This window comes from Centruroides sculpturatus, unplaced genomic scaffold (assembly GCF_000671375.1).
Source record: "Centruroides sculpturatus isolate CEXI.00-Female unplaced genomic scaffold, Cexi_2.0 scaffold815, whole genome shotgun sequence".
NCBI classification, from domain to species: Eukaryota; Metazoa; Arthropoda; class Arachnida; order Scorpiones; family Buthidae; genus Centruroides; species Centruroides sculpturatus.
The window spans coordinates 23,132-41,593 of NW_019385019.1; the positions used below are offsets into that span (position 1 = coordinate 23,132).

At 32.9% G+C, this 18,462-nt stretch overlaps 1 long non-coding RNA gene across 1 annotated transcript; it reads right to left on the reverse strand.

Moving 5' to 3' along the window:
* Window positions 1-8,925: 8,925 nt before the first annotated feature.
* On the reverse strand, window positions 8,926-18,018 carry LOC111633510. Its single transcript, XR_002758070.1, has 4 exons — window positions 17,968-18,018; window positions 10,569-10,724; window positions 10,376-10,501; window positions 8,926-9,045 (listed from the first exon to the last, which is right to left on the reverse strand). It is a non-coding gene; the product is annotated as an uncharacterized LOC111633510 (long non-coding RNA).
* Window positions 18,019-18,462: the final 444 nt, after the last annotated feature.

Genomic DNA, 18,462 nt, shown 5'->3' on the forward strand with positions numbered 1-18,462 from the left:
CCCATCCCTTTTCTTAAATGAAAATTTTTGCCGTTTTAAAATAGTTAAAAATTAAAATTTTTAAAATAAAACATGATAACAGATGGTACCACCGAAATTTTAAACGTTGCCGAGAAAGCTGAGCAACTCGTTGCTGGTTTATTTAAATAGCAATCTCTTATTGTTTTTTTTTTCGAAATAACAGTTGAAAAATAACAGTTTAATAAATAAAAACTCATAAATAAAACAACTGTCTTATTGAAACCTTACATTCGTTAGAAAAATTCATAACAATGGACAAAGCATTGTTTCATATAAGAAAATATTTGTTTGTTGCGTTCCTTATTGTTCATTTCAGATATTCCCCACGAATTTAAAAGTAAGATGTAAACATTTTATAAATTTGTTCTATATTTATCCGCTATTTCTATAAATGTTTCTTCTAGTTCTCAAATAACGATTAAACCTAAAGTAATCTAATGTTGCTTTTTATTTATATTGAATAGGTCCGTAGTGACATACGGAGACAATAGAGGGTCATCCTTTTACTTTTAAATGTTTAAAATTATAATGTAATGCCCAATATTTTATTAATAATGTTCAGAAGGAAGGAAAGCTAACCAAACACTAAAATAAATTAGTAAATCGTGTGATAACTGATATTATATCATATATTTTTAACTGTATAGAGAGAGTGGCAGTAAATTTTACAAGTTAATAGATTGTTATGCGTTTAGTTAGTTTCCGTAAATATTTTGTTAGGTTATAAAATTGAGGTCTTGATTGGATAAGTGAAATTAACTGTAAAATCCAGGGAATGAGAGAAATAACAGACAAGAGCAGTTCCTAATGCACGACCTCCTCTCTTTTCAAAAGCCATAAAAATGTATAAATATAAACTGTTTTTACTGTTTACAAAAATTTTACTTATATAAGTCCATTTTTGTATATTTTTAGCTACATACAAGAACAAATTTCGGAGACAAGTGTTTTCAGAACCAGGTTCAAAAGGCCCTACCGATGTTCTTCTGTTGCGTGGGTAAAAAGCATTCATTTCAAACAAGACTTTTACGAATGTAAGGATTATTTCCAATTAATCTAGATACAATCTTATATTAAGTATTAAATGTAACTAAAATTAGTATTTTATTTTAAAAATTTATGTAAGCACTAAGTAGTTGGCTGCAATTTTAAATTATAGATCTATAAATTTCCACTGGGCATCTTTCTATTTGATAATCTCGAGAACGGAGTTAGATAGATGAAAGTGGAGACCAAACGTGCAAAGTAGGGTTTCTCATTTCCCGGTCTTTTGCTTGTCCCGGGATCCCGGGATAAAAGTGAACTGTTTCCCGGGATCCCGGGAAATCCCGGGATAGAATTAATTATTTTTAAGGTATACAAAATATCTTGAAATCAAATGATATAATTATTTTCCATTTTTTAAAGTAATTTTAAAGTTTTGTAACCTCCAAAATCATATTAATAATGCTGTGTTAGGTCTATAGGCCTATAATAAAAATTACCTTTAAATAACGTAGAAATTTTCACAAATAGAAAAAAATTAATTAAAGTTTGCTGGAAACTGCATACAACAACAACAAAAAAAATGTTTTGAATTGAGTTAAAAATTAAAAAAATGAACTTCTAATTTAGAAGGTAATTTTCGTTTTTTAAATAAAATATAATACAAAATATTGCAAACTTTTATAAGATTTTAAAAAGCAAAGATGGTCAATACTCCGATAACTCACTCTAATTCTTATTTTAGTAATGAAAAGTCTTGCCACCGAGAATGCCCTTTCCGATTCAATTGATGTGATTGGAATAGTGTTTAATGCATTTAAGAGAAGACAGATATTATGTGTTTTTTCACCTGTAGCCTGGAAGATTTCGAGTTCGTTTTCGAGGTTGTAATACTTCTTTTGCTCTCTAGTATTCTTCATTTGTCTACTTCGACTGCTTTAATAGAAACATCAAGCTTATAGCCCAATAATTCGTCAGTTAGTTTGTCTTTGATCATCAGGTTTATGAAGAAAAACTTCGTACTTACAGACATCGTACAACATGGTGTTACGCGTTATCGAAGCTATTGGGCATGGTTAAAAATTAAGACAGCATAAGCACAATTATTCCAGATATTACAGGTTCCAACAAGTAAAGAATTTTGAGAGTCATGACACAAATAAGCTATGTATTGATTATTGACCATTTGTGACATGCTATAATGAACAAAAACTTAAGAAACTAATAAGTAGGTTTAAAATTGATAAATACAAATTATTCTGACAGTTTATGAGTTAATTATGCTTTCTATTTGCAAAATTCCTCAACCTAAAATAAGAAAAAAAGTGAATTTTTAAGAAATTTGCGGGATTTCCCGGGATAAGAAAAATTTCCCGGGATATTTCCCGGGTTAAAAAAACAACCGGGATCCCGTTTGAGAAACAATAGTGCAAAGCTTAGGGACAGGAGGCAACGATTAAGTACATGAGAAATTCCAATATAAACCGGAAGTCACGTTATTTCAATTCAGAAAGTTTCCCTGAAAGGTGTTAGATAGATGACTGACACCACTCAATGTTAACGAAAAAGTACAAAGGATACAGGGGCAAAGAACTACTAAAATAGACATTACTTATTTTAAATGAAATAAATTTAAAATAAGATAAAAAAAATTGCAGCCCAGCATTGTGACGATGTAACAATAAGTAAATGCTCATTCTTATATAAAACTACATTTTTATGAAAAAAAAGTTTATTGTTAATTCATTTTGACATTTAGTTTATTTCACTTAATCGTCTTCCTACGTCAAGTTTGGACAAAATATCCAATAATCATTTAAGTAGAAAGCGAAATTTGTAAAGCAGAAATCAGCAAACAAGTTTATAGATTTCACTTTCATAATATTCAGGTAAAAGATGTTATTTTCAGGAGACAGTGTTACTATCAGGACGTGGTGAGAGGGCAAATGGTCTGTTTCTATAAAATGCCACGAGTGTCCTATGACGGTAACACGACGTGGCGAGATCATGCCGCCACTAAATTAAGCATGCAATCCCATCGACTCGATACACTTGTCGTAAGTGTCAGAGGTAAGTTCCTTATTTTCAAGAACTTTTTTGAGAATTAATTTGGCGAGACCCGAGGTCGCAGAATATAAGGCCGTTTTATAAACTTACTGCCGGATTTCGGATATACCGAGCCGAATGCCAAGCGACTGCTTTACAACAGTTAAGCAGGGAAATTGGACTATTTTTGTTATTTGTAAGAGTTTTTCCGTTCGAAAGTAAATATATCTATTGTTATTACTGTTAGTAAACATATGTTGAACATTAAATTGATAAAATTATATGGAAAAATAGTGAAACTTCCTTTACCAATTTGACATTCTGATGCGGTGTCTACGCCTGATTCTGTAGGAAATATATAAGTTACTGTATAAGTTTACAGTAGGTGTGAAGGTACTGTACGCAAGTATTAATTTTGAGATAAGAACTTTTATTTTCAGGTAATTTGATACTATCAGGATGTGGTGGGATAGCGAAGTGGCGACGCTATTTCTAGAAAATGCCACAAAAATCCTAAGACGATAGCACAATATGGCGAATACGTGCCACCATTAAATAAGCACGCGCCTCTCGGCCTTTGTGGGCACGGCCAGGTGCCACCGAGCGCGTCCACGGGTTGCGGATAGTGGAACGACTTCGAAAGAGGTTAGCTGCGAAATAAGCGAACGTAACGTACATTCGACGAATAAGCAGTCGCGGACAACTGGCAATAATATTAAAAGAATTGATTTTCTTTCAAAATAGCTATTTATCAACAGTTGATTATGTTAGGTGGACGAGCAAGCAAGAAATTCGTTGGGTCTTTGTTCGATGTTCTGTTGGTCGAGAAGGACGCGACTAGGGTCCAGTCCTAACAGTTGTAGCAGTCAATCTTCTATTTCTTTGTAACTGACCGAGTTTAAAATAAGTAACAACGAGGATGCTTAACATATTTCATATTTGGATTCTGTCTTTCGGGTAGACGACATAGAAGATCGTCTATGCGCGTTCGTGTCATAGTAACTGTCGCTGTTGCCTATTACGCAGGTAACAGTTTCAGCAAAAGAGACCAATCAAACATTGCTCTGATTTTTTAATATTTCGGTATCACTTTTACGGCTGTTATAACAGAGGAAAACTATTCCGATCCGGCAAACATTGACCCCCCGCAGATTTTTACATTTTGAACTTAGGACTCCTTGAAACATTGAGAAATGCAAAAAAAATTCGAAGGTAATTTCTGTTCTCATGGATGTTATTGTTTCTAGGTGATTTTGTTCATTCTCTCCGAAGCTTAATAACGTTTATGCTTTTTGTGAAATTTTGTAGGGTGGTCTGTTAGGGGGATTACTACTATTAAATTTTGGTGGTTAAAGGTCGAGAGGTGGTTAAAGGTAGGGAGATAATAGGGATCCAGTATATCTCCAGTAGGGTCGGCCTTAATAACGATTTTACTTGTCATTAGCATTTATCCTTCTTTATAAAACTCATTCCTACTTTCAAAATTAACTTGTTTGCCATTTTGTAATAGTTAAAAATATAAAAGCTTTTAATAAAACATGATAACAGATGGCGCCACCAGAACTTTAAAGGCTGCCGAGAAACTTGACCAACTCGTTGCTGGATTTTTTACATTTAAATGAACCCACATGACATTTCTGGATTCCTCCGTTTCAATAAATGAAAAATGACAGAATTTTATCAAAATCGACCAATTAAATTTTCAGAAAATTTATAGAACAAATTCAATTCTATATTACAAAATGTTCTAGTGACGTGAAACATCGCACGACGAAGTGCCGCAATTTGTGCGATATCGCTTTGTCGCGCGTACTCGTGAAACGACCTTATATCTGGAAAACGAAGTCGTGGATCCCTATCTTTAATTGTATTTTTGGATTTCACATCGTAATCAATGCAAAATGGCAAAGTTTCATCAAAATCGATCGAACCGACTTTGAGAACGATCACGATTCTGCAAGCCTCAGAATAGATTTCTTATAAAATATTTACAATGTAAATTATTAGGGGATAAGATCTATAATTATTATAATTGCAGTTGCCCTAAATATCTATAATAAAGATCACAGTACATATTGTTTATGCTAGTATCTTCGGAGTATTATTTTATTTAACTTGTATTAAATTCTTAAGTTTGCATCTAGTAATTTGATTTATAACAATTTAAAAATAGAGAAAAATTAATATTATCTTCAATCACTTCAATCCTGTTAATGAGGTTGATTATTTCTCACAGCTCACACTATCCGAGTTAATGACGTATAATTTTTATTGTAGTAACTGTTAAATATTGCATATTCATTTCGAGTTAATGTATTATCTTAGCCCCTCTTCAGTGCTGTTTAAAACAATATTACAATAATTAAGTTATAATACACAATATAAAATACAATAATATAGTTACTTACATAAGAGAGTAATTATAAGACGGGACGCCTGGCACTCAACTTGAGAAATGAAGTTTCAACATAAGTACACACACTTTTGTGAGGTCCCGCACAGGTCCCAACCGTCACGAAATCAGTTGATTTAGAGAAAAATTTAATTGTTTAGAAAGGTTAAAAAAATGTTTGTAGTCGGAGACCCTTTGTTTAGGGGAGACCGGGGCAACTTCGGCATGCGGGGCAAGTTTGTCAAGCTCTTTTTTTTAAAAACAAATTAAAAGGAGACTTTGGTTATAGGTTAGGCAGTTGAGTTTTATTGGTGGCTTGTTGAGTGTAGTGTTTTTATTGTTTCTCCAGCAAGCGTAGTTGAATTATCAAGCAAATTTTCATTTTCGTTCAATTCCATATAATATTTTTTTTCCATTTATATTGAATTGGCAGGTTTTGTTATAATTCCATGATAACGAAAGTTACTTTTCCTGTTAGAAGGATGTAACTTCAACTTATTCACGTGGCCAGATCGTGGCTTGGCATTCTGTTCTCAGGGTTGTACTTAATGTTTCGAAATCATGACTAGCGGGGTAAGATCGGCAACATAAAGCCACATTAGAAGCAAAGGATAAAAATCAAACAGATGATAAATGAAAACATGTTTGCATTTGTTATTCATGTATATATGTCTTTGAACTTGCATTTCGTTGTAATAATATTAAATGGGTGTTGGATTTGTATTTCTTTGTTTTAATAGTGAATTCCAACTTATACATTGTTAATAACATAATTTTATATACGTGCCTATCTTGCCCCATTACTGTTGCCCCTATACCAGGGGCAACTTTAATAAAAATAATTAAAATAATTACAACTTTACAAAAAGAGAGAAGTTGCCGATCTTGCCCCTATACCCGGGGCAACTTCGTCAATTTCTCTCTTCTTGTAAAGTTGTAATTATTTTAATTATTTTTATTTCCAAACTGATTTTAACCATATCTATAGTAAGGTAACATTCCAATAGACAATATGCAAAGCTTTTTTTTCAGTTTACAGCAGTATTTATTACACAAAATTTAAGTAAAGCTTAACATGCCGATCTTGCCCCGATCTCCCCTAAGTTAAAACTGAAATGCAGATTCATAAACCGTAGAAGGCATGTCGTTAGGAGTCCCGTCGCGTTTAGTAACGAGGTACCAACCATTCAGAAAGCGCGGATGAGGAAGATCAATAAATCAATCAATATGGCCGATCGAAAGATGAAGATTGATATAATCTTCGACAATTAAGGACACGTCGCACTCGGTCAGTTAAGTTCGAAATAACCGACACGTCGTGTGTCAATGCACAAAAAGCAGTTTCCTGCCAATTGTGTGTTGTGAACAGCTCTGCGTTGCCGGAAACAACTGTCGTCTGTCATGTGGATAACGACCAAGTCTATGCAAACCGCCAACTCGAATTTTCATCAGCAAACGGACACCCATCGTTGCTGCCCCGGGTCACATCATTTGCCGTCCACCTCAAACCTACAAAGGACTCCTCTTATCTACCGATCGATCATCGCATCGGAACACAACCTCGGATACGAACTTTTATATAGTGTGAGATCCGAGCTCCGAATAAGCCCAAAATTGTTCATTTTCCCCCCTAAATTTTCGACGTATTTAAAATAAATTTGTCGCCTCCACGTTAAAATAACATTGTCAGAAAAAAGAATCATATATCGATCGAAACTTATAACTTTCATCGTTAATATAAACATTCAACCCTCGAACAATGACATTCCTCTGCTGCAAGACAAAAAGTTTATAGTTAAAGTCCGAATTCGTCATTTTCTTTTGGTCCCGGGAACAACTTTGACCTCCACACCTGCAGGACCAACTCTATCTCACACAATAGGAGATCACCTGACTGAATTTCCTAGTCCGAAGCTATAAAAGCGACTTCTTTCCTCCTCCTCGGGGGAGTCTCACATCTACGGTCTAAAAGGATTAAGTCTCCGGGAAACTCGAATTCTGTGCCTACGTTGAAATCGACTAGAGGTATGAACAATTAATTGTAAACTCTCTCTCCGCGAGTTAGGAGCTAATAGTGAGATAAATTCATTTCCCCATGTTAGATTTTGTAACCTTTATTTTTTTTTCGTTAATCTAATAAATCGTTGTTTCATTGTTAAATGGTGTCCTTTTACTCGTATATCGCCTACGCCTTGTCGACGACCCCTCTCACCTCCTCCACTCGACCTGACAAAAAGTATCCCGACTCTTCGGGACCGCATTCGAAATTTAGCCATCTTGACAAGTGAACAGGTTTAACGACCTGTCGCCGAAAAGGGAGAGTCGACGGTTCCCGACCTCCCCGGCGGTTCACAATAGTGTTTCTTTGATTTACAATAAACAGTTTTTTGTTAGATACTTGTCATCATTATCTCCTCCGCCCTTAGTTCATCTTGACGCGGGATTTTTAAGACCAGGGGCTTGAGAATTAAATAAGCCCGAAATTCATATGAAAAAACAATAAAGGAGTTTTTGTAACCTAAATAGCTGTGGTATAGTCTACCGAAGTAATTCTTTTTGAATTAAAGAGAGATGTATATACAGAGTGATTTTAATAACTTCAAATATCATGATTAAAATATTGATTAATTTACTTATTAATAGACCTATATATATTTATATTACGAGTATTTCTTCCATTAGTATACAACATAAAGTTACCATTTTCGCAATATGTTCCGTTAAATCCCGGAGGACAGATACATTCACCGGTAATGTCGTGGCACACTCCGCCATTTAAACAATTCGAGCAGTTATATTCACATAGAGGACCATATTTTCCAATTTCGCATACTGAAATACCAGAAAAATATATCAGCTATAGGAATAACTAATATTAAAAGTACAATTTACACTTTCATTTTCTTCATTATATTCTTAACATCATACTAAATATACAACAAACTTATTACAAAAAAAAGACATCATGGTTATGTCTGTTTACGTATCCGTAAGAAAAGAAAATGAAAGAAAAATTATAATTCGAAATATACTACATACTACAATTGTACTTCGAACGTTCCACAGTTCTAACACATTAAATTCGAGAGAAAGTTATTTGTAATATCAAGGAAACGAAATATTAATGCGGCATGCAGTTACATTTTAATTTAAATAATAAAACTAACGATTGAAAAATTTGTTTTCTAAACATTCTTGAATTCTTTCAAATTGAATTGGTTTCAAATTCTATTGAGTTGATAGAATGAAGGAAATGCTGAAAATATTCATTTCAATTTCAATTGCTTGAATACGATATTTTGAAATTTAATGTATTGATATTCTATAAACAAAGGGAAATATAATTTCTGAAATAAAAATATACATACCTCTCACTATTAATCTGGTAGCCACTAAAGTTTTATTATTCTCAATTAAACTAAACAATCCTGCATCGGAAATACTAACTAGTATGGCCGCCTTGTAATATTTTCCTGCAACTTTCCCTCCATTTATTTTCAGTTTGTCGCCAATGTCAATATTTTTTAAATTTAACAATTCAGAAACATCGACATAATCTCCTTTACTTACTGTAACTGTAAATCTCTTGCTAATAAAATTAACTGGAAAATATAATAATAATCCGTAAATTCATCAATACTGTATTTTCAATTATAATAATTAAAGATATAATAAGATAAATTTTCAAACGAAAAATAATATTTCTTATAACTAATCCGAAATAAAAATAATTTTATTATTATTATTATTATTCCCAATTGTTTAGAACTGCTCTATTAATAATCTTTTATTTGTTCTTCTAAAAAAGAAGACGGAACCAAACAATATATAATATAGTATTTGACAGAACCAACGCACAATCTAATAAACATCATTTGGTTTTTACAATGATATGCAATTAGACTGTAATGTAGCACTCCACTTCAGTCATCAATCTCTTAAAACAGATGCACATAGCGTTACTGTAAGAAATGTCGGAAGGGATTTTTGCGATTATGGTAAGAGATCGATGTTACACATACTCGATTATGGTAAGAGTGTTACACATACTCGAAACGCATTATACAATTATCTACAAGCGCATTATACAATCCTCATCGTAAAAACTAAATAAAGTCTTTTTATCTTATCACGAGTTGCTTCTGTCTTCTTTTTAAGAAAAAATAAGCTGAATGGTTAAATTTCACTCATTGACAAAAATGTCTTGCACACAGATAGACTTCTTCGATTACGAAAAGCTAGACCTATCCAGATCTCTAAGTAACTAAGACAAATATGCAAATGATTGCAGTTGTGATCTGATTGTACTCCATTTAATGCTACCATAGTGTCTCAAACTCTTTACCTCGGTATCTTATAAGGCTAGCAGAAATTTACTGTGTTTTCGGTGTCGTGTTTAGATTTTTGAACGTGAGTCATGCCTGTACGATGCAGATGAAAGCCATCACGCACACCTGGCAGAGTTTGAGACAGATCTCATCATCGGTTCGAAGCAAGCAGAATGATCATTCCGCCGAAATTCCCGTCTTTTAGGCTCTTCTAACGTTACGCGTCCTTGCATCAAGACAACAAAATCGTCGACATTGTTTGGAATAGTATCTTTACAGAGAAGCAGTCTGCTACAGATCATCAGCGTATCGTCTTTAGTGACGAAATCCATCCAGTGGCCGATTGGATAAAGCCACTGAACATTGGTGGTTGGCCTGGGTTCTCTAGTTGATGGTTTTACAAAGTACAAAGATTTCTTTAAATTGTACCGTCGTTCCACTGGAAATTATTCATTGCTGTGATATTTTAATCACTTACTATATCGTGATTACGTTTGCGCTAATAAAGTTTCATTCTATTTCAATTTTTCCTTCTTGCAAGTTAGTGCATAACTTTTTTTTTTATCAGTGAGTGTATTTTGCTTTATTATAAAACGAACTTTACCATTTTTATTTATTGCTATAGAGAAGATATCAGAGAATGAACTAAATTGTGTTCGACACCAGAATCCAGTCCTTGTATTTACGTTGTTCCAGATCTTGGAATATTTTTTATATGATGGATTTTTACCTGGAAAAAAGTCTGTGTTAAATATTACACGTTAAAATATTTTATAATAGTAAAGTAAATTGCTTACTTAATTCTGTGTTTGAAAATGTTGCTTTCGTGTAATTCCCATTGGTAAAATATACCGATTGATTATAAGTGGCTAAAATTCGGCACTCTTGTTCGTGTTCTTCGTTTCCATTATTGAGATAATTATGATGGAGACTTATGACATCAAGCACTTTTTCTTTGAAAAAAATTAATTTATGAATTGTGTTTCAGCTATTAAATATTAACTATTGCAAATAATAGTAAGAAGAAAAAGTTATCTATTTTTAAGCATTTATAACCATTTAGTTTTTGCATATACGTTATTAGTTTAATTTCCTATAACCAATACTCAAAGTCTTTTTTATTCAGTATAACAGAGTGTAAATTCTGAAAAAAAATAAATATCTTGCTATATTTTCTTTTCTCGATTTTGTATTTGGCAGCAATATTTGATAAATTTTAAAGCACATTAGGATCTGCGTATATAAAATTTTACGTTATTTTGACTATTCTTGCGGAAATAATGAAGCGTTTCGAATTTTATTCAACTACTATAATTTCGAATTATTGTGTGAATACTGACAAAGTTTAACGTATTAATACTAAGCAGTTTACTTTTTATATGATTTATTCCTTTATCAATAGCTAATAAATAGAATTCATATTAGTTACTTTATCTAGGAGTGGAGTAAGAAAAAACATCTACCGTAAGATAAGATATTCATCAAGTGATGTATTGTACCTATACAGTACATTATCAACTCTTGTCCATGAGTACAGTAATGCCTCATACTAAGAATTTAATTCATTCCATTTAAACTCCTAAACGTGCGATGTCCGAATTAATTTTCCCATTATAATTAATGACAAGTGAATTAATTCATTTCTAAACCTTAAAGAATACTCATTTTGATAAAGTTAAAACAGTAAACACAGATAATATATATAAAAACGAATGTATGTATGCTGTCTGTCCTTCATGCATTACTACACCATTTATCCGATTGCCATGAAACTTTGGGAAGTTGTTTAATACACTCCCGCGAAGTTTTCTGGCATTTTCATTTAACAATGGAAATGTTAAGAGAAAGCAACGTGCAAGATTTACAGGCGCAAATACGGTTTTTTCAGTTTTTGCGGGAAATCGAACATAATTTTAGACCCATCTAAAAATTTTCTAATTAGTCTGCAAACGGGAACCCAATTCTTGCATTCTATGAAAACAAGTAAGATTGGCTGTGATGTAACAATCTTAATCTTCGCTACTGTTACTATTTGCCCAAGCAAAGCCGGGCTTATCTGCTAGTTTAAGATAAAAATTACACAATTAAATGCCCTAATAATAAGTTAAAACACGAAAACAATAAATAAAATACGGAAATACAGTCGACCCCCCTATAACACGGTAGATACGTTCCGTTCTTTATGAATCGATTTCTTACGAGTCCTTGCCAATCACAGCCCGACACGTGTGAAGTTTACGGACTACAGATGTTTGAAAGTTTTCTTCCATATAATTAATCGATTCTAGACTAATTCGACTCAACATTTCCAAAATACGTATATATATATATATATATATTGGAAATAATCCGTAAAAACTATGCTATAAACAAAAAATTGTAGGATTACTTACCGAGTGTGCACCATTCGACGTCGCCATTGCTTAAGCTTGTTTTCGTCGCGGAGCAGCGCACCAAACGGCGGCCGCGATTTCTGATAAGTTATTTTTCTGCGAAAACTTCGTTGAACTTTGGAGACATCATTAATATAAATAATTTTTATGGCCGTTGAATAAGAAATGTTTCTTTCACAAGAAATGTATAAAATTACAGTACTGTATTAGACTTACAGTATCTAATTTACATACTGTACAGACGATAGTAAACTCAACTTACTCACCTAAACTCTCTGTAACGTGTCGCTAGACGGCAGAAAGTATATATATAATTATAATAAAGTTACAATAAATTAATTTAATATATAATTATACATACAGTACCTAATTTTTATATAATTTATATATAATACTGTATAGACGATAGTAAACTCAATTTACCCGCCTAAATTCTCCGTAGCGTGGCGCTGGACGGTGGAAAGTAGTTTGGCTGCCCGATGACGTTTTACCGAATTATAGGAGTTTTTTTTACCAGGTTTGTACGGATACCGTCGCAATTTTTTCGCCGTCTTATAGGAACCGTAATTATAGGAATCCGTGTTATAGGGGGTCTACTGTGCTGAGTGACGAAATCAAAACTAAATTTATTGGTCGCACACCGTCAATTCGGACATCTTTAACAGAGTACACGACAACTGGGGGACGGTCAACTGGGCGATTCAAAATGGGCGACAAAAACTTTAAAATTTTTGCACGCTTAGCAAGCATACGATTTAGCGGATATTTTCATTTACAAAGTTTTATATAACGAAGTCACCAAATTTTGAAAAAAAAATTGCCTTAGGAAAATTTCGTTTTACAGAAATTACAATTTTTAGTAAATAAAGTATTATTTTAACGTAATTTTTTTTTACAGTAAGTTATTTTCACGGTTTGTCCGGCATTTCGGTTTATCCTGGGTTATCAGATACCATACCGAAATATCTGATATTTCGGTATGGTATCTGATTTCATGGTCTTCCCCGGATAAACCGAAATGCCGGACAATCCGCGAAAATACGGTACCTATGAACATTAAAATTTCGTTTACATCGTCGTGAACGAAATTTCTAATACTTTTTCTTGTACGTCTCGCATCGTCCGCTAATTTCAAAATTGATTCGCGATTTGTTATTATGGTTGATAAACTACTCACGGGAATTCTAAACGTTGCTACAGTTTTTAAGCCTTTATCAACTTCTCTCACACACTAATTTTTTTAGTATTGCTTTAACACTATATTAATATTATATATCTACTAGCAGATGGGCCCGGCGTTGCTCGGGCAAAAGTAACGATAACTAAGATAAAGATTATTACGTTACAGTCAACCTTACCCGTTTTCACAGAATGCAAGAATTGGGTCCCCTTGTTTCCAGACTAATTAGAGAACTTTTAGATGGTTCTAAAAATATGTTCGATTTCCCCGCAAAAACGAAAGAACTGCATCTGCGCCTGTAAATCTTGCACGTCGCTTTCTCTTAAAAATTCCATTGTTAAGTAACACTTCCATTGTTACCTAACACCGCCATTGTTACTTAACACTTCCATTGTTACTTAGCACTTCCATTGTTACCTAACACCGCCATTGTTACTTAACACTTCCATTGTTGATGGAAGTGTTAAGCCTTAATCCTGTCTTTCTCCCCCGGGGGGATTTTCGAAAAATCCCTTCTTAGTGTGCGTTCTCGTGACGTACCCTAACTGTGTACCAAATTTCAACTTTCAACTCCTAACCGTTTGGGCTCTGCACTGATTATTATTATTATCAACTCGTCTCGATTATATATATAGATTAAAACTTTCGTTTTCCGTTTTGTGCATACCAAAACAATTAAATAAATGAAAATTTGCATGTGTCATTGTTATAATGCGCAAGGGCGAGTACGAACTCTTGGTATAACAAAGAAATCTTATTCATTTCGTATTTGTTTTACTTTTTTAAAAGCATGTTTGCCTAAATTGTGGCCAATTGTAATGTTAGGCGTGATCAAAGTGGCCCGCGAAACAATTTAGGTTGGCCAAGCCTGACTTAAATAATAATTCTAAATCAGTTCGGCCTAGGGCCTAGGACAAACTACTTAAGCCTAAAGTATTTATGCCAAAGTAGATTGGCCTAGGCTAATCCAGTATATCCTGACACGCATAGGATACACTAGTTTGGCATGAAATCGGGTTTGGCCGGTAACATAATTCATAAGCAAAATTATATGTGCATAACTCCGGGTGATTTAAAACAAAGCAGAAATGTGTCTATAATTTTTCATATTTATTTTTTTCAATTACATTAGTTTTATATCCTAAGGATACAGTAAATTTTTTAATTCTGTCCATCTCTTTGAACAAAAATGTGAACATTAAACTTACACATGATACTCTGTATATTCCTTCTTGGTCAAATGACCACTTCGTTTATAAACTATCGGCATTTAAAGCATTAATAAGAAGAGCCTTCATCTATTGCTCCAACATACATGACAGGATAAAAGAGCTGGATAGAATTAAAAACGTTGCTGTATCCTTAGGATATAAAACTACTGTAATTGAAAAATTGATAAGAATTATACAAAGAAAGGGAATGATAACAAAAAACAAGAAAATAACTTAGTTTACGTATAACAAGAAATGACCGGTGTTATAACTGAAATAGCCGGCAACAAAGACCCCGAAGTTAGTTTTCAAGAGAGCGCCCACCATTTATAGTCTGTTAAGGCAAGGTTAAAAAAGGAGAGCAGGCTGGAGTATACGAAATCCCGTAGAAAACTGAACAATTGAGTTTGCAGAAAGAATACAAAGAGGTTACATACAGAAACCTTAGTAAATGTCTTAAAGAACATATGTATAACATAGAGAAAGGGTAGTATTGTACGACTTTGTCTAGAATGGCGCAAAGCGAAAGATCAGTGGTAGATTGGGAGGTAGCTAGCATTACAAAACCGCCACACTCACCAACATTAGCGATGAATTTGGAAAAAGTTGAAATTTATAGAAGTAACCTTTTGGGCAGATGTATAAACTATAAGGATGCCACAGTATTACTCACGGCGTGGAAATATATGGTTGAAAACAACTTATTAGAGAATAGTGCATAATGTCCATACAATTAAAAACTGATATTGTGAATGTAATTTTTTTTTCTTTTGTTTTTCTTTTTCTTTTTATCTATTTCATTATTTTGTTGTTTTAAATTGTATTTTAACTTGGAAATAGCGGGTAATTAGACAGATTTCTAAAGACAGTTATCATGCCGCTTTTAAATGTGAATTAAGACTTAATGTTAATTACTATTTTTATGTAAATGAAAATTATTCATTTAAATGACTATTGTTGTAATCTGCTGCCATTTTAATTAATAACGACAATACTGTTTTATTCAATTCACAAAAAATATATACAAAAGAATTCGGTTAAGTGGCAAGTAATATGTCTACAGAATGTTTACAAACGCCACTTCAAATTACGTGATTTTTTCCGCTTAAATTTAAAAAATCGCCTGGTGACTTATTATAATAATACAAATTTAAAAAAAAATTGAAGAAATTTCAATTTTAAGTCTAAGTCAAAAAATTTAATTTTAGTTACATGTTAATACGTTCAAATCCGGTTTATTTCATAATTTACCAAAGATTTCATATTATCGAGTCTTTGATTATTTCAGCTACACCTTCATTACATTAATTTAAATAGCTGAGAGTCTATATCTTATTCTTCATTGTTAAATATATGGGAAACCGTAACCGTTGTTAATAAATGCGTACCCGTATTCTACACACAAAAACTAAAGTCCAATAAACAAACCATAAAATGCATAGAAAAGCAGTTAGAGCCTAGTTTATTTTCGTGTCTTGTAACGGACACTTTGTACCGTACATGTGCTTGGTCGAGTGGCCAGTGCGCGAAGCTATTGTTCATGGAATTATGACTAAACACCCCTAAGGCAGAAGCCCCCTAGCCACGGAAACGGAAGTCGTTGCGAGAGTAACCCTGCGCGGTACGAGAGGAACCGCAGGGTCAGACACTTTGTGGTTTGGTTACTTGTTGTTAGGACGTCGAAGTGCGAGAAGTAAGAAGAACGAACGTATACCCCAGAATAGATTTGAACTTTGGGGTACGGACTCACCACCTTGAGCTTGTGCCTGGCTAAGATTCCCGTTAGCCGTAACATGTCTAAGGAAAGATTGTAGCAAGGAAGCAGCTTGATCGGAAATTTCTTGAACGATGAATAGAAAAGGACGAACCACTCGACTACGGCCAGATCGGACTAAGTTAGCTGATTTAAATTCTCTTAATTTTTATTTTTTGGTGTCATTTAAAATCCCTTGTATACTCCGTGTCAGTCGCAACTACGGATCGAGAATACTGATACAAATTAGTATGGAAATTTACAGCGTGGCAGTCAATGTTACGACTAGGATTTGGTAAAATTCTGTATTTTCAGACTCGATCAGTCCGAGTCGAGTCGACATTTTAGAGTTTATGTTTAATGTTGAAATTCTACATATATATGTTCACATTTTTTAAACTTTGATAGTCTATATAAAATACATTCGAACAAAGAAAAATCTGTATACTGTATTTTAAACAAAATCCGAATACGATATTTTTGTCTAGTTTAGTTATTGTTTATTTTCAACGAAAATTTCCTTCAAATAAAATTAAATAGAATTAAGTTCAATTGTCTTTATCCATTTTTTAACGTCACACTGTGTTTTTTAAAGGAGGAAAGTCATAAAATTATAAGTCAACATAAAATTATATATGCCTCTCGCTTAGAAAGTTTTTTAATCGGCTTATATCTGATCGATGAATCTTAAAGAGTCTTAAACAACAAATTTATTTTATATAATTTGGGTTTTGAGATAAAACTTATTTGGATTATATTTGTTTTCTGATATAAAGAGCCTTCCACAGTAATGCAAAGAAAATACTCTGAACATCGAAATAAGTTCTGAGACGTAATCTAATTATGAGCTAGACACCGAATAACTCGAAAAGTCCACGGCCAACTTAATATTAGAGAGGTTGCGGCCGACGTTTTCATGGGGAAAACGTGTACGTCGGACATTCAGCACCGCCTTCCTGTAAGCCTAGGAGTTTGACAATGGTGTTTGGAATGTCGAGCGTGATTCCACTGACTATCAAAACACCATTGTCAAACTTCTAGGCTTACAGGAAGACGGCGCTGAACGTCCGACGTACACGTTTTCGCGATGAAAACGTCGGCCGCAACCTCTCTGTTGAAGTTTATATATGGCATCTGTATGTAAAATTTTTCTGAATATTCATCGCCTGGCTCCGATTATTAAGAACTATAAAAAAAACCGTTCTAAGGACAACATTTACTAAAAATAGAAATTCGATTCAAACAAAAAATTTAATCATTACAAAAAATCTTTAAAAAAAGAGATTCCTCAAAGATAATACAAACAAATGTGTGTGTATTCCAATCCAGTCCTTTCAAACGCACATGTCAGGAATTAAAAATGTCACGGCGGCAATTTCTATCTCAAATAAAGTTTAAATTTAGAAATATAAATCTGTTGAGAAATGTAGTCTTTCGAATAGTACGAGTTACTTCGAATAGTCTTTCGACTAATATTAAACTGATATTGAAAAAAACTAATCACCACTATAAAATTGATAGGAAACGTTAATCGTAGAATATATGAACTATTTATATTAATTCTATGTTAATTTCTAAATACAAGATATATACGTAATACTTATATTAATGAAATATATATTGTTATTATATGTAAATTATAATCTTAAAAATATTTACCTGATACTCGGGGATTAGTAAAAACGAAATATTTGGTGGAAGGGTAATATCTATAAAAGAAAATAAAGTATTTATACAGAGAAAATTGCAATATTTATTATATTTTATTTAGTTTATTTTTAATAATAAAAAATTGTTTACACACATTCTTATAAAATTAATTTTTACAAAAAGTATGTATAAATAATATACGACCGAACAACGTAACTGTGTTTTAGTTATGTATTTGCAATTACTTTATTGTATAATCATAAATATATTTTTCGATCTACAAACCCACGAATTAAAAATAAAACTATGAATTCACTCGTATATCAAAACTAAAAATTAACACATTAAATTTTAAAATTTACTTTATTTTCTGAAATTTATACTTGCCGTTATAGGTAATTTTAGTGTAACAACAAAAATACTGAAGTCAATTTTTTATTGTTTCTTTTACAAGTTTATGTGACGATTTCAACGGTGGCTTTTTTTCATAAAAATTTAGGATAT